Consider the following 18,989-nt stretch of genomic DNA (forward strand, 5'->3'; position numbering starts at 1 on the left):
GCTGCATACCACTAAGTCGAAACTTCGATAAATCATAACTTCCTCATACGAAGTCAGATTTGGGCGTTCTATATATATTCGGAAACCTCGTTTCAGCTACTACAACATTAACCAAAGATATTAAGTTTATTTTACACTTAAATTTTGACGCTTATTTTTATTCTTAATTAATCAAACCACATAATTAAGCAATTAAGTACAAAACACATAATACTCAAATAATACACTCTTATTATTTCAAAACGGGTTACAAATGTTAACTTAGACTATTATATTGCTAAAAATGGCAAGCCCGGAAACACAGACGTTACATAATCCCAGACCCTCATCCTATAAATAGAACTCGAAATCAGCCATTTTCTCTTGTTCAAACTCTTTCTTCTCTCTAGTTTTTGCCTCGTTTTGCGTGCCGTTTATACCCCGAAGCCCCGGTATTATTCCCGGGCCCCGAAGTAAGATCCGAAGCCCCGAGAATCCCGAGAAGTGAGATTTTCGAGCCGAAGCCCTGCCCGTGAGGAGCCCGGTTTTTGTGAAGATCTTCCAGATCTACGGAGAGACACTACTTTTGTAAGCCGTAGTGCTGCCTGATCATCTTCTGATCAAGTGAGTGTGTAGTTATTTTCTTTCCAACGCAATATTATGAAGTATTTAATATAAAATACGTGTTACGTGTATATATTTTGTGGTTATATGTGTGAATGTATATTCACTCTCTTCTATCTCATAGATCTGATATATTCTCTATGAAATACGTGTTATGTGTGTATGCCTCATCTGTTATGTGGAATATGTGTTGATTAAAGCATGCTATATAGGTTTTTAAACAATGTATAAAAATGTATATTTTTATCTACTAATATGTTGGGTAGAACATGGGTAGATAATTGGTGTGTAATAAACAGATGAGAGGCCTCGGTGTTATTGGTGTTATTCTAGTCATTCAGCAGAGTATGGATGACGACCATGGACTATTCTAGACTGTCATGTGGAACACTAGCAGGCTCATTACCTGTAGGTGTTGTGAACGACGTGTTCACCGGTGTACTCTATCCCCCACATGGTTTCCTTTAGGATACTTATTGTTGAGGAAGCCCCTCTGCAGTAATGTCCGTCCCGATGAAAATCCTGAATTAGGTTCCTTATAATAGAAGTTATTTTAGGGACGTAAGGTGAGGATAACGGGAATGGGTAATCGGGTTTATTGTTGATTGTTGTAATTAAATATAATTATTGTGGGTTTGAAAACCCTATATGCTCACCAGGCTCCCAAGCCTGACCCACTCAGTTGATTTGTATTACAGGAAGTGGCGCAAGAGCTTAAGATGGGCGAATCATCAAGTTGTTTTGTTTACAAGTCTGTATATGTATATATTTGTTGAATGACTTGTAATGTTATCGTTTATGCTTTATGATCTATATTGGAACATGACATCCTGACTTTTGATTATGAAATGAAATCGTATTTCTTTATGAAATGTTTTGATAAATATCTATTTTATCATGTTTTGTTTTTTGGGAACAAATTCCGCATCTCTTTTAAAACTAAAAGAATTTACTCTGAAAATGTTTAAAAAGCATAAATGAAATCGGTCTTTTCTGGCCGAGATCTTGGGGATGTCACAGTTGGTATCAGAGCATTAGTTTAAGCGAACTAGGAATTTGTAGGATTTCTAGACTTAAACTTAGTATGCTAAGTGGAGATTGTGAGATGTGTGTCTGATAAATTTTAGACACGAGCACTAGTTTATTTTAGGAAATTTGCCTAAAATGCTTTTATGTGCTAAATGTTATATGTTGCCATATATGATATTATTTGTTCGGATCTACGGTTTGTTGCCAACCGGATCTGAAGGTTTATGTGTTTAGGATTCTAAGCGTATGTATACGATATTAGAACTAGCATGTAATCATTTGGAGTAATAAGGTGAAATTAATCGGTTTGTAGATCAAAAGTGGTGAGAACAAGAAGCGGAGTTGGAAATGCTGATGAAAACAGGAATCAACCGCCTGTAAATCAACAAGTACCTGTTGTAGTTGATGACCTGAGCCGATAACAATGGCTGGTGTACAAATGATGATTCAAATGATGTTGGATCGTCAGATGGAAGAAACAAGACGCCTGCTTAGGCAGACGCGTGAAGAACCGTCGATTCAAGCGGAAGAGCCCGAGGAGAATGGAGGGCAGTCTGAAGGAGAAAACTTTAGTGGGATCATTGGTCAAGACGAACAACCAGTGGTTAGACGCAATAACCAGTATGGAGGAAATGATGGTCGTGGGTGGAAGTATAAGGATTTCATGGCATCCAAACCACCATGCCTATCCGGAAGCCCGACGCCGGTGCAAGTTATGGATTGGGTCTCCGAAATGGAGACTATGTTTGAAAGTTGCGAATGCAGCAACAGGCAGAAGACCGCTCTTGCGATCCCTCTGCTAAAATCTGGCGTGTTGAGTTAGTGGAAGCTGTTAGCTGACTCTATGCCCAAAGGAGAAGCAAGCAAAATGTCTTGGGAAGACTTTGTGGAACAACTAAAACTGCAATACTGCTCCGAGCAGGACCTTCTGGAAATCAGTAATGAGTTTCAGAATTTGAAGAAAGGGAAATTAAGCGTTACTGAATACGCTGCAAGTTTCACGGAAAAGATGAAGTTTATCCCATATTTGGTGCCTACAGAACTCTCTAAGGTCAACAAGTTTGCCCTTGGACTACCAGCGGACTATGGTCCAATGGTTAAGCAAGCAATCACATTGAAAGCCGCCATCTGGGCTGCTAGAAATGTTGAGACCCAGATCAGGGAAAAAGGTCTAGAAAGGTCAGAGGTTGGTGAGAAGAGGAAATCGATGGATTTTCAGGGTCCAACAAGAAAAGTAAATTCTCGAAGTCTAGTTCGAGAGGAAGTGGAGGAAAGGTAGAAGCGAAATGGTGCGACAAGTGCAAGAAGAAGCATCATGGGAAGTGTGGCGGGGAAACCACATGCTTCAAATGTGGAAAGCCAGGGCATTATGACAACGACTGCACTTTCACCAAGAATGTTTGCTATGGTTGTGGTGAGGAGGGGCACATCTCAAGGGATTGTCCGAAAAAGAAGGAAGCAGCAAGACCTAACATTCTGCCAAAGCCAAAGGCGAGAGCATTCCAGATGACACTGGAAGCTGCTAAAGATGAAGCTGATGTCGCTTCAGGTACCTTTCTCGTTAACAAATTGTCTGCCCAAATTTTATTTGATTCTAGAGCCAACTACTCCTTTATATCGCATGAATTTGGTAGAAAACTAGCTTTGCCTGTTGATAGACTAGATAATGCTTTATTAGTCTAAGTTGCTAGTGGCAAGTTTGTACCTGTTAGCTATCGCATGAAAAACATCTTAATTGATTTAAATGGGAATAAATTCCACGAGGAATTATTGCCTATCGAACTTAATGGTTTCAACATCGTTTTGGGAATGGATTGGCTTAGCGCCAATGATGCCGAAATTTTATGCAAGAAGAAAATAGTGAAAGTGAATCCGCCTGGAAAGGAATCGTTTATGGTGTACGGAGATAAACGCAGAGTAAATTCTGGAATCATTTCTCTAATGAAAGCCATAAAATGTTTGACCAAGGGGTGTACATCATACTTAGCATTCGTGATCGATGCTAAGAAGGAAAAGAAGGTGATGCAAAATATTCCTGTTGTGTGTGATTATCCGGAAGTATTTCCCGAAGATCTTCCTGGATTACTGCCCGATCGACAAGTAGAATTTCATATTGACTTGTTGCCCGGAACAACGCCAATTGCAAAAGCACCTTATCGATTAGCACCGACGGAGATGAAGGAGCTAATGATGCAACTTCAGGAGTTATTGGACAAGGGTTTCATTAGACCTAGTTCATCACCCTGAGGAGCTCCGGTGTTATTCGTAAAGAAGAAAGATGGAAGCATGAGGATGTGCATTGATTACCGAGAGCTGAATAAGGCAACAATAAAGAATAGATATCTGTTGCCGAGGATTGATGACCTATTCGATCAGCTACAAGGTTCAAGTTATTTTTCAAAGATCGACCTAAGGTCAGGATATCATCAGCTAAAGGTAAGAGAGAAGGATATAGAGAAGACTGCATTTAGAACGCGATATGGACACTATGAGTTTTTGGTTATGTCGTTTGGACTAACCAATGCTCCAGCAACATTCATGGATTTAATGAACAGAGTTTGTAACCCGTTCCTTGATAAATCTGTGATAGTGTTCATAGATGACATTCTGATTTATTCGAAAATCCAAGAGGAGCATGGCAGACACTTGCGAGAAGTGTTAGAAGTCTTGAAGAAGGAGAAGTTGTATGCGAAGTTCTCCAAATGTGATTTTTGGATTCGTGAAGTCCAATTCTTGGGTCACGTGGTCAGCCAAGAAGGGATAATGGTTGATCCAGCGAAGTTCGAAGCTGTGATGAAGTGGGAACAACCGAAAAGTCCCACGGAGATCCGAAGCTTTTTAGGATTAGCCAGATATTACCGAAGATTTATCCAAGGCTTTTCTTCGATCGCTAGTCCATTAACAGCTTTGACCCACAAAGGAGCTATTTATGCTTGGAGTGATAAGCATAAAGAAGCATTCGAGAAGCTAAAGAAGAAACTATGCGAGGCACCGATACTTTCTCTACCCGATGGAGTTGAAGACTTCGTTGTTTATAGCTATGCGTCTAGGGTTGGATTGGGTTGCGTTTTGACCCAAAGAGATAAGGTGATCGCGTATGCATCTCGACAGCTGAAAGAGCATGAAAAGAACTACCCGACTCATGATTTGGAGTTAGTAGCGGTAGTTTTCGCTCTGAAAATATGGAGGCATTACCTCTATGGCACGAAGTGCAAACTTTTCACTGATCATAAGAGTCTCCAATATCTCTTTAGTCAAAAAGAATTGAATATGAGGCAACGACGCTGGCTGGAATTACTTAAAGACTACGACTGTGAGATACTTTACCACCCCGGTAAAGCCAATATTGTTGCTGATGCTCTCAGTCGGAAAGTCAATCTTGAAAGGAGAAGGCCAAGAGCGTTGAGAATTAAAGTTGTCTCGACTATTTTGGAAAGTATAAAGAAATCTCAAAGCGAAGCTTCCGAGAAGAATGACCGAAAGGAGGAACGTTTGGGCAAAACGTTGGTGTTCGGTATAAACAGTCATGGACTGAAGGTGTTCCAAGATCGGATTTGGATACCAAAGACAGGAGGAGTCAGAGATCTTCTGATGGAAGAAGCTCACAAGACCATGTACTCGATTCATCCTGGTAGCACTAAAATGTATAGGGACCTAAAACCCTACTACTGGTGGCCGACGATGAAGCTTGATGTTGCAAAGTATGTGGCTGAGTGTGTGACTTGTGCGAGAGTAAAGACACAACATCAGAAACCATACGGGAGTTTAGAACCTTTGCCTGTGCCTATGGGCAATTGGGAGGACATCACGATGGATTTTGTCACTAAACTACCCAGAACAAAAAGTGGTCACGACATGATTTGGGTGGTCATTGATCGATTCACTAAGAGTGCGCATTTCATAGCAGCCAATGAGAAATGGTCTATGGACAAACTTGCGAATTCTTACGTGAGGGAAATTGTGAGGCTTCACGGTGTTCCGCTAACGATTGTGTCGGATCGTGATAGCCGTTTCACCTCACGATTTTGGAAAAGTCTACAAGAGGAATTGGGTACCAAGTTGTGTTTAAGTACAGCTTACCATCCGCAGACTGATGGTCAGAGCGAACGGACGATACAAACACTTGAAGATATGCTGAGAGCGTGTACCTTGGAATTCCTAGGTAATTGGGATGAACATTTACCTTTGGTAGAATTTTCCTATAATAATAGTTTTCACTCGAGCATAAAGATGGCACCTTATCAAGCATTGTATGGACAGAAGTGTCGTACGCCGTCTTGTTGGCTTGAGGCTGGGGAAAAGCAGTTTATGGGGCTGGAGATAGTCCATCAAACTGCTGAAAAGTTGAAAATAATTAGGGAGAGAATGTTAGCAACTCAGGACCGTCAAAAGAGCTACGCTGACAAAAAGCGAAGACTGATGACTTTTGAAGTTGGAGATTCGGTTTTGCTTAAAGTCTCGCCGTGGAAGGGACTTATACGATTTGGTAAGAGGGTAAAATTAAGTCCAAGGTTTATTGGACCGTTTAAAGTTCTTCAGAGAATTGGGAACCAAGCTTACAAGCTCGAACTACCCGAAGAACTGGATGGAATTCATAACACTTTTCATGTGTGTTATTTGAGGAAGTTCACGGGAGAAGTTCCCGACATAATTCCACTTTCAGAGTTGAGGATCGATGAGAACAAAAGGTTGATTGAAGAACCAGAGGCAATCGTTGACCGAAAGACTATGAAATTGCGGCGTAAGATGGTTGAGTTAGTGCTTGTCCGATGGAAACACACGAATGGGGCAAATCTCACCTGGGAGACGGAGAGTGACATGATGAGTCGTTATCCGCATTTGTTTGCTGATGTGTGATTCCGGGGACGGAATCATTCTAAGGTGGAGAGAATTGTAACGCCCGTGTTTTTGGGCTTGCCATTTTTAGCAATGTAATAGTCTAGGTTAACCTTTGTAACTAAATTTGAAATAATAAAAATGTATTATTTGTGAATTATGTGATTTATGTGTTTATTTTCTTAATTTTTATAATTTAATGAATTAAGAATAAAATAAGCGTCAAAATTTAAGTGTGAGATAAGCCCGATATCTTTGCATAAAGTTGTAGTGGTTGAAACAAGGATTCCGGAGATATAAGGAATGCCAAAATCCGAGTTATAACGAAGAAGTTATGACCTGTCGAAGTTTCGCGACAGAACCGGCACGACGCCGAGTGACGTAAAATATAAATTTAAGATAGAGCGATATTTAGCCTTAGCGATCTAAACGAAAGTCGTAGATTTCGTTAAACTGAGAGCGTGCATAAAAGGAACGCCCAAATCTAACTTCGTATGAGGAATTTATGATTTTTCTAAGTTTCGACTTAGCAGTATGCAGCCCGAATACTCGATTTGAGATCGAGCGGTTTTTAGCCGAAACAATCTAAATGAGAATCGAAGATCTAGTTGTTAGTAGCGAAACGATGAAAAGATAGGCGAGAACGGACGTCGGACGAAGAAGTTATGAATTTATAACGAAGTTTTTCTGTCCCGGCCTTCTAAAAATAAATAATAAAAATAAAAGTCAAAATTAGCCGACGGAGTCTAAATGAAAGTTGTAGAGTATGGTCTGAACTTCGCGTGGATATAAAGAACGTCGAAAACGGAGCTCGTATGCGAAAGTTACGCAATTTAGAAGTTCGACGAGTCAATTACGCCCAGCGTAATTTGAGTACGCCCCGCGTACTCAGGCGGATGCAAGTTGCCTGACCAATACTCGAGTGCCACAGAACGACGCATGCAGTGACGTCAAAGTACGCCCCACGTAACCAAGTTACGCTCCGCGTACTGAGTACGCCCTGCGTAATTTGAGATTACGCCCCGCGTAATCCCAGACCCTCAGCCTATAAATAGAACTCGAAATCAGCCATTTTCTCTTGTTCAAACTCTTTCTTCTCTCTAGTTTTTGCCTCGTTTTGCGTGCCGTTTATACCCCGAAGCCCCGGTATTATTCCCGAGCCCCGAAGTAAGATCCGAAGCCCCGAGAATCCCGAGAAGTGAGATTTCCGAGCCGAAGCCCTGCCCGCGAGGAGCCCGGTTTTTGTGAAGATCTTCCAGATCTACGGAGAGACACTACTTCTGTAAGCCGTAGTGCTGCCTGATCATCTTCTGATCAAGTGAGTGTGTAGTTATTTTCTTTCCAACGCAATATTATGAAGTATTTAATATAAAATACGTGCTACGTGTATATATTTTGTGGTTATATGTGTGAATGTATATTCACTCTCTTCTATCTCATAGATCTGATATATTCTCTATGAAATACATGTTATGTGTGTATGCCTCATTTGTTATGTGGAATATGTGTTGATTAAAGCATGTTATACAGGTTTTTAAACAATGTATAAAAATGTATATTTTTATCTACTAATATGTTGGGTAGAACATGGGTAGATAATTGGTGTGTAATAAACAGATGAGAGGCCTCAGTGTTATTGGTATTATTCTAGTCATTCAGCAGAGTATGGATGACGACCACGGACTATTCTAGACTGTCTTGTGGAACACTAGCAGGCTCATTACCTGTAGGTGTTGTGAACGACGTGTTCACCGGTGTACTCTATCCCCCACATGGTTGCCTTTAGGATACTTATTGTTGAGGAAGCCCCTCTGCAGTAATGTCCGTCCCGATGAAAATCCTGAATTAGGTTCCTTATAATAGAAGTTATTTTAGGGACGTAAGGTGAGGATAACGGGAATGGGTAATCGGGTTTATTGTTGATTGTTGTAATTAAATATAATTATTGTGGGTTTGAAAACCCTATATGCTCACCAGGCTCCCAAGCCTGACCTACTCAGTTGATTTGTATTACAGGAAGTGGCGCAAGAGCTTAAGATGGGCGAATCATCAAGTTGTTTTGTTTACAAGTCTGTATATGTATATATTTGTTGAATGACTTGTAATGTTATCGTTTATGCTTTATGATCTATATCGGAACATGACATCGCGACTTTTTATTATGAAATGAAATCATATTTCTTTATGAAATGTTTTGATAAATATCTATTTTATCATGTTTTGTTTTTTGGGAACAAATTCCGCATCTCTTTTAAAACTAAAAGAATTTACTCTGAAAATGTTTAAAAAGCATAAATGAAATCGGTCTTTTCTGGCCGAGATCTTGGGGATGTCACAACTTAGCCTTTATCATTGCGCTTAAGCGTATCTTCAAAAGGTAACAAATATGGATGTGAGCAAACACATATTAAAACCAAGATAGGTTGTGAATAATATGTAAGCTTATAAGTTTATTTATGAACTAAGACAAGCATATCGCATAATGGAATCCTTTTTTAATTGACAGAATTCAAGGAGTTTTGAATTCCGAGAAATGAAGGTGGACCACGAGCATGTCAAAGTCTTTGGGACGGCATAATTGGAATCACTTGAATTTCGAGAAATGGAGATGAGTCATATATATGAATGTTATTGGGAGTATAATTTTCATCCTTGTAATGTATTCGGATAACACAAAATTCATAGGAAACGATGTTCCAACTTAAAAAGCGTAATAGCTTGGCTTAGCTTGGAATTGATTCGCCTAGAATAACATGGGATAAATAATACATGAGGATCTATCTGAGTAATTCATTGGGTTAAGATAGAAGCATGGAATCTCAAGGAAACTTGAGACTTAAAATTACTAGAAAGTTCATGCTCATAAATTATGGTATGACATTTAAGCATTGGTAATGTTCTATAATTGAGCTAGAAGAGATGAGTCATATCCCACAAACATATGCTTATGGGATCGATCGTGACTTGTACCAGATTTGATGACTTGTATGCCATAAGCATGACAGATCTCATCATATCAAATTGGCAAGAATCAATGAATCAACATCAAGTATATTCCTTAGTGTCCTATAAAGACCAGCGAGATGATGTTAGTATGGAAAAGATTAATTAATAGACAATTTCTTTCGCAGACAGAATTTGTGTTTTTACTATTTGGTAAAATATTAGTTTGGATGAATACCAAGTAATACACCATAGTGGATTTATGATTGATGCTTAGAGTATATTTCATCTTGTCATAATGCAAAAAAAAAAAAAAAAAAGAACACTATGTGATTGATAGAAATTCATTAGTGACATCATTGTTGAAATTCAATCGTTGATGGTCCTTATGAACGTTCTTGTGACTATAAGGGTGAGCTTAACTCAAGCATAGATCCCCATTTACACAAGCTCACATGTCATATACTAAAGAACTATCATTACATTTGTGAAGATTGATGGGTTTTATAGAATACATAACATTGTACAATGCGGAAATCAATTAATATTTAATGGAGTACAAGCATCCTATAAAAGATCTATGTCATACACTTTTATAGTAACACACAATGAACAACATAAGTTAACTTAACCCCTAGTGATATCGAATTTATAAATTTAAGGTTACATACCTTTGAATTATTGTAGTAAACAAATCACTTCAATTCCCTTATAGTGATGGTCTTAGAAAGCTTAGCACCTATTGTCGCTATATATATATATATATATATATATATATATATATATATATATATATATATATATATATAACATACAATATGGGCCTGATATGAGAACAGGGGTTGGATACAAGCAAAACATGTCTAACAATATGGGCTACATAATACATATAATATATATACGCTAACATCCCCCCGCAGTCAGAACGGGAGGTCTCGTGCGAACATTTAGACTGCATCTGAAATCAAGAAATAGAGTCGATGGAAGTCCTTTGGTGAAGATGTAGGCATACTGAAATGAAGATGGGACATGTAGAACTCGAACCTGTCCCAAAGTAACCATGTCACCCACGAAGTGGAGATCAATCTCAATATGTTTGGTGCGTTGATGTCGGATTGGGTTTGAAGATACGTAAACAACACTAACATTGTCACAATAAACCAATGTGGCAGACAAGGGTGGATAAAGTAGCTCACGAAGTAAAAAAATGCATAACCAACAAGTTTCAGCAACAGCATTCACAACCCCATGACATTCAACTTCAGCACTAGATCGAGAAATAGTGCCTTGACATTTAGAAGACCATGATAAGATATTCTGACCAAGAAAAACACCATAGCCAGAGGTGGAATGTCTAGTGGATAGACAGGGAGTGTTGTTATTCACACTCATTTAACCCTAAAACAACTTTATCAAAACCATTGACTTCATAACCCAATTTGATATGACTTATAGTACATAATTGACAAATGATTTATAAAACTTTATTTTGTATATACAACTTTATTTTATATTTAACTTTTTTAACGTCTCGTTTTATACTTTCATTTTCTAATATATATATATATATATATATATATATATATATATATATATATATATATATATATATATATATATATATATATATTAAATCAAATAATATATTTTAATTTCATATTTTTATCTTTTATTGTTAGTTTTTATTTATTGACAAAACTGCAAAAATACTCTCTATAATATGTATTTTTTTCGGGTTTAGGTTTAAACCTTAACTTTTTTGGATTTATTGATCTTTTTGAGTTAATTTCGTTGCGTATTTGGTCACTCCGAAAATGGAAATGACTATAATACCTCTGGTGTATTCATTTTCCAATTTTATTTTATTTTTTTTCTAAATTTAATACTTATTATTTATTTTAATAATAAAAAACAAGAAAAAAACCCACCTCCCTTTACTTAATGCGTATTAATAAACGGTAGATTTCATTTAAGATTATTTTTTTTAACAAAAATATAGCTTTTATTTTGTAATTGTTATGACAGTATGACAGTTGTTTATCTTAATATTTAAGATTAATCGTTTAAAACGTAATATAAAACCTTTTAAAGCCGAATAAAAAAATAGAGCACATAAACGAATGATATAAATGAAAAAGACATAAAAACAATATTAAATAATTATATTTGATGTTTGATAGTTATCCGGGGTTTTATTTTAATTTGTTTATTCGAGCAAAACATAAAAAAATGATATATAATATGAACGAAATAAAAGTAAAAAAAAAACAATATTAAATCGTATATTCAAATAAGACGTCACATATATTAAAAGATTTTTAAACCACAAAAACAAAGATAAATAAATAAAACTAAGAATAAATAATAATAAGAATAATATATATATATATATATATATATATATATATATATATATATATATATAAAATTTAGAATATTAATTTAAAAAAATAAAAATAATTTTATAAGAAATCTATAAAAATTTTAATAAAATAAAGAACAAATAAAATTGTTATATAATAATAATAATAATAATAATAATAATAAATTGTTAAAAAAAATAAAAATGTTAAAGAAATGGTAAGTTAGTCTTTTTATATAAAGCAATGATCAAAACTGTAAAATTTATAAACCATAAGGATGCAACCTATCAATTTTTAAAATTAAAGACCAAAACTACGAATCTGACCAAAACACATGGATTATTTCTATAATTTACTCAAATATTAATATTATGAAGCTAATCAAAAATATAAAAATACAATAATTATTATAGTTTATAACAAATCTATTTTTTATCATAAAAAATTAATTTATATCACAATATAAATAGCTAAAAAGTAAAAATATATATAATAATGGTTAAAATGGAATTATATAATTATAAAGAATTAATATAAGGGTGTGTTTTACTATTTATATATAAGTTAAAGGAGTTAAAATGAAAAAAAGGTATAAGAAGAATTGAAATAATGTTATTAGTCACATACAATGGGATGAATATCAAATCAATTTTTTAATAGTTTATATATAAATCATATACAAATCGCAAATGAGACGCCATAATGATTAATGTTGGTTTTGACTTACCTAAATGGTTTTCAGCGCTAACCTATTGATTTTGAAGGTCTTGTAAAAAAATTAAAATGGGCCATAAATAAAAGAAATTTTATATAAGAAAATGTTATTACCATTCTTAATTATATTAGTATATAGATTTAAACACGGAAAACTACTATCCCCTATCTTAATAAAAGAAACCTTTTAATCCTATGTGGCATCTTCTCAGCCCAGTATTTTACAAAGTTGATTACCTATTTTGCCCTTCTCCTTTTAGTTATCCCATAATCGCTTTTAATGACACATTGAAATTGAACTACAAATAATCTCTCCCCCAATTTCGCCTTCTATTTTTTGGAAACCAAATCACCCTCTATCTTTCCAGCTCTCTGTAAGAAACCCTACATCAACACGGTTTATATAAGTCTATCACCACCATTGCGTTGATGGTTCTTCCTCTATATCGATCGATGGCTCTTCTTAGATGATGAAGAATCCTACATGTGTAAGGCCTAATTTCTAGGGTTTTCTTTGATTTTGTTAAGGTTTGCTTTTTTGTATTTATACTTTGACTCCCATTGCTAAACCAATTAATTTATTAGGTATTTTTTTGTTGTTCGACTTCTTTCATGGATTTTCTTCAGGTCGGAATTTGATTGTGTGTTCTTGTGAATTATGAAGCTGTTAAAAGTAGTGTTCTATGTCGATTAACAAGGGTAAAGTTTTGATTTTGGTTTTATCTGGTGTTATAGTGGTTAAAGGAGATGCAACCATTGTTGCCTTTTTTTTTAGTAGAAAAGGGCAAAGTTAAAATGATTTTATGGATGTATGTTATTGTTTTGACCATAAAACATGGCAGGAAAGTATGGTTGTGGCAGGGGAGGGGAGGGGTATATTGGTCATTGCAAAGTAGAGAGTGAATTGTGTGCATATGATTATATATTTGTGTGTGGCAGTGGCAAAAATGTTTTGAACAATTTGATTTGTCAATCCAATTGGGATGTTAATATAAAAATAGGTGGAATTCGGGAGTACTGTGAATGTGGTATTTTGTTTCTAAGGTTTTATAATTATACATGCATAAACATTTTTCATTTTGCTTTTAAGTATTGAATATTTCTTCTTCTCATGGAGCAGGGATACTTTTACATTAAGTTCTATCAAGCAGCAAGCCTCTAGATGTGAAGCTAAAGTTATAAACATGAACCTCACTTCGAAGAGAAATTAGAAGGTACCCTTATCAATTTGTTGTTAGGGTATTCATGCCATAAAATTGTTCTACATGATTACAATAATAAGTTAACCTCCATATATAATAAGGATTATACATTTTCTTCTTTCGATTAACCACATTTATCTGATTAGGGTCTTTGCATGCCGGTACCAAAAACTGATGCCTTACCACTTGGCTATACTCCATGCGGCCTGTTTTGGACGGTAGAACGGGGAGAGGGGGAAGGGGGAAGCAGGGCTCGAAGAACGAGTCAAGCCGTGCAAGGACGTGTTGGTTGATCATATATTTCGTTAGAGTTCTATTATTCAGAGTATCCTTTCGTATTTGATCCCTTTGAATTCCATATTCGCTTTATAAAAGAGAGAGAGCCTTGTCTTGAGAGTGAAAAGAAAAGGCAAGCGATAGAAAGGATAGTCCCTTGCGCGTTCGCGAGAACTACCCGAATATGGTGAGATCATTAGTGAAAGAAGGACCAACGACGATCCTATCCTAAATGAGAAGCATTTAAGATACATGTATAATGAATGCCTCTTATAAAACATAATTTCTAAAATTTAAATTTTACAGCATGCAAAATCATGGTGTGTACATGTTGAATGGATCAAATGTAAAAGTTGAGATGTATTTGTTTATAAAGATTAGCCTGTATCGGTTCTAAAGTTTGGATATGTTTAAAAACACAATGAAGGTGCAATCATTATGAGAAGGTTTATGATCATTTCCAACTTTAAATCCAATAGTTCTTATTCCCCAACTTCCCCCCATTTACAGATTTTTCTATTATACTTTTAGGAAATTTGGTCTTAGTTTAAGGTATCATTAATAAAGAATTTGGTCTTAGTTTAAGGTATCATTAATAAAGGTTGTTTATAGAAATTAGGAGATTTTTTTGTGATGGTGGTGGTTCTTATTTGTTTTCTGTATTACCTACACTACATATTTATGTGTGTATTCTATCACGAATTGAGGTCAAGAATGTTATTAGGTTGTAAAAGAAAAAATCATATTAGTGATGATTATTTTATTAGCGTGTTTGTTTTGTGATCATATGTGTTTCAATTTCAAAAAAAGAAAGACTAAAATAAAATTATTATTTAATGTTATCAAAGAAAAACTATGAACTTTATTTTTTAAATTATATATAAAGAAAAAATAATTTGAAGTTTAATAAAAACTGCACAAAGTTGAACAACAACATCAACAATAACAATTATGAAAAAAAATTAGAAGTAAATCAAACAAACTTAAAGTTGGTTGTTTGTTATAGCATTATTCAAGGAACAGACATATGATTGTTAATAATTGTAAAACAAATAATTTTTTTAAAAAAAGTTATTTTTTAACGATGTATAATATACTCTATTTTTATATATTTTATTGAAATAATTGCATTATAAACAACCTTCTATATATAATATTATAATAATTATTAAATATAATTGTTGTTTTAATGTTATTTTAAACTATTGTTATGGATAAATCAACTTAAGAATGACTTATTTTACTATCTTTTAATTTCAGACAAAACTTATATCTTTGTAAATTAATAATTTTCTTTTGCAAATCTTTGATTGGTGATTACGATTTAAAATTATCAATAGTGTTTAATTATCAATATTATTTTTTTTACTCGTGGTTACCACGGGTTGTAACCTAGTGTACAAATAATGAAAGAAGATAATTAACAACGAAATCCTAACATAAGCTATTTATGGATTAACAATACATTGTCGACAATGTAAATTTCCTAATACGAAAAAACATTTGGGCCCATGTTGTGCGGTCGCACATCTCGCACTTCCTTTTGGCCTACCCTATTCTTCCATGCACCTCGATTTCTTTCTTTCTTTCTTTCTTTCCTTTTTTTTTTTCATTTTTTGACTTAATATAAATATCGTTTCACTATATATTGTTATTAAAAATCTCAATAAAATGTAAAATTTAACATTTCATTTTGTAGAAAAAACCTAATAAAATGTATAAATTCTTATTGTTATGTAACTTTTTATATTATTTTATTCAATACAAGCTTATAAGGAAGTTAGGATGCAAGGTAAATTAATTTTGTAATATAAAAAGTTAAAAACAATTTGTGTTGGAAAAAACCTCAGAAACAATGTTAAAAAAAGGCCAATTAAATTTTCATTCAAAAAGTAGTTTGTAAACGAAAAAAAAGGCGTAAATAAAAATACCAACCAAATTTATACTATAGAAATAGTTTGTTTTGGAATATTAAAAGTTCACACAAAAGTAACAAATGAGGAATCGAACCGAGTCTAGAGGACTGACGAGGCGCCTTTTTACCAAGTGAACTAGATATGTTATATGTCATATTCTAATTACTTTATAATTTATTTAAATATAAAATAGATAATATGGCTAAAACTCAGGCCCTATTTTTTTCGGGGCCTGTACGACCGCACACCTTGAACTCCCATAGGGCCGGCGGTTTTCACCATGGTGTCATTAGAATCCCCCATGGAGAGCCTGCCCAATTAGAATCAGAATAAGCAATCAAGCCTCAAGAAGGGAAAACATAAAATTGGGGACCATGGTCCAAAATGTCCTGAGTGTAGCGAAGAATACGTTTGTGAGCAGTAAAGTGAGGTTCCTTGGGGTCATGCATGAAGAAAAGAAATTGTTGAACGATTCGTTTTTCGGTTTTTTGGTTTCCGGTCCTATTCGGTCTGTGTCTGAAACGATGTCCATCCCTAATGTAAAGTATAGAACTAATAATACTACATTGTTTTTGAAAAGTGAATTAAGGCATACACGTTTTTGTTTTGCAAAAGATGTTTGAAAAAAAAAACTATTTTAAGTTCTTTTTTATTTTTTTTAGGGAAAATTGCAAAAACATCACTATATTACCATAAAATTTCAAATTTGACACCGAGTTAATTACTTTTTTTTTGCAATTATGTCAATATATTTAAAATTTTTGCAATATCACCCAAATGACCGGTTCTAGCTGTTAGGGATGAATATTTGGACCGGGGAACCGGCTGGAATGAAACCGGTACTAGAACAGGAACCGATACCGGAATCGGAACCAGGTAGAACCAATCAGGTCGGGACCGAGACGATATTCTTGTGGATTTTTGGAATCGGAAATCGGTAGAACCGACAAAAACCAGAACCATATTTTGCTATTTCTCGAGGAATGGTTCCAACATTGAAGACACGACAAGAATCGGCAGGAACATGAACCAGTTCGGTAGTCCGGTTCGGTTCCTATTTTCCACCAAGTTCGGTTTCCAGGCCCGTTCTGATGCTCATCCCTACTAGTTGTTCTCGCAGTAACCATTTTTCCCAAATTGCAATAAAGACACTATGTTTACCAAAATTACGATTTTGACACCGGGTTATTTTTTCTCAATTATGTCACAATATTTACAAGTTTGTTGTAATATCAACCAAATGACAGTTACCATTAATCTAGCACATCACCAAATAAATGACACTATATTTACAATTTTGTTGCAATATGTATTTATGTATCGTGTGTGTGTGTGTATATATATATATATATATATATATATATATATATATATATATATATATATATATATATTAAATGTATCATGCATCATGTATAAGTATATTTATGCTGGAATGTATATGGTATATGTATACTGAAAATGCTTAAATTACGTCAAGGAAAAAGGGTTTTCTTAACATTAGGTTTTTATCTTGTATGACCGTAACATAAAAGGAAAAGAATAATTTTTTCAAAAAAATGGCCAAAGTAAAAAGGTTTTCTTAAAACTAGCCTTTTTCTTTTTCCAATCGGCTACCCAATTAAAATCCTCAAATTAAAAAGTTATAGTTTAAAAAAAATGGCCAAAATTTCTTACTTGGAATATTTTAGGTATATGAGATTTCACCTCTTAAAATCCCGCAACAACCCCCATCTCATATGTTGTCAAAATAACTCATAATTCTTGAATATCACAACTCAAGATATTTCTTTTATGTGTTCAAGTCTATAATTCTATGTTATACATAATAATCAATTATGTGGCTAAAATCAATAAGCTTTTCACTATGTTCATAACTGCTCTATATTATAAACATTAACATTTATCTTGGGTTCTAAGACCTTTTGTAATCATCCTACAATAAAATAATTACATAATAACGAGATAAGACGATACGTTAAGTTTACTTAGTAATCTCTCTCTCTCCATGTGTACAACAATGAAACATGTCATCACCTCATGAACTCTTTGAAGGTCGTGTTGCGTTTTGTCGTGCACGCAATGTTGGACGTGTGGTGTAAGATGCATTTAATTAAACGAACCACGAGACAGATGTGTGATGTGGCTTCCACGTCACAATATTGTCATATCATTTATTTGGTAACGTGTTAGATTGATGGTAACCTGTCATTTGGTTGATATTACAACAATATTGTAAATATAGTGACATAATTGAGAAAAAAACAGTGTCAAAATCGTAATTTTAGATATAATGACTTTATTGCAATTCAAGAAAAATTGTTAATGGGAGAACAGTGAAAACCAAACATTTGCTTGATACTGCAGTAAATTATAAATATAATGACATAATTACCAAAAAAAAAAAAAAAAAAAAAAACTCGGTGTTGAACTCAAAATTTTGTGATAATATTTGGATTTTTTTGCAATTTGCCCTTTTTTGATCGTATGATTTGCTATAATACATATACATTTGTGTGGTTTTTTGTTTGGATATTAATGGTTGTTTATCCTTATTTATCTTCGTTTATGTTCATTTATGTTTGCTCATTTAACATTCGTTTATATCCTTTCATTTACACATGCATTTCTATGAAGAGTGAAATTCATTTGTTTATGTGTACGTTTACGTTCATTTGTTCGGTTAAACTTAATAAACACGAACAAATCATGTTCATTTCACTTAAAGCATTAGTCCCCGGTGTCATACATACATGAATTATTATAACCCAAATGTCACTAACTTGATGTCACTTTAGTATTGTCGAACATTCAGCACACAAAGGAGAGAGCTACGATGCTTTCTGCGAGCGTAAGACTGAAACCAAGCGCCTTGTTTTCTAATGTTTGGGCAAAAGAAAGGTTTGGCGACGACCACCTCAACTGCAACGGTGTCGCATTAATACTTCATTATAGTAATTAAAAAAATAAAGTACTTTTAAATTTTTTGTTTTCTTGCAACATATTGATGCCATAGAAACATGCATACTTTTAAAGAACAAATATGTCTCATGAAGTTATATAAAATTACCGTTAAAAATGTTATTTCTTTGAAAAACATTAAGAAA

At 34.3% G+C, this 18,989-nt stretch overlaps 1 long non-coding RNA gene across 1 annotated transcript; it reads left to right on the top strand.

Annotated features, from left to right (window-relative positions):
- The first annotated feature begins 12,779 nt into the window (after positions 1-12,779).
- LOC111885923 (uncharacterized) lies at positions 12,780-14,411 on the top strand. The gene is made up of 3 exons (XR_002848272.3): positions 12,780-12,976; positions 13,609-13,702; positions 13,837-14,411. It is a non-coding gene; the product is annotated as an uncharacterized LOC111885923 (long non-coding RNA).
- Positions 14,412-18,989: the final 4,578 nt, after the last annotated feature.

Source organism: Lactuca sativa, chromosome 1 (genome assembly GCF_002870075.4).
Source record: "Lactuca sativa cultivar Salinas chromosome 1, Lsat_Salinas_v11, whole genome shotgun sequence".
Taxonomy (NCBI): domain Eukaryota; kingdom Viridiplantae; phylum Streptophyta; class Magnoliopsida; order Asterales; family Asteraceae; genus Lactuca; species Lactuca sativa.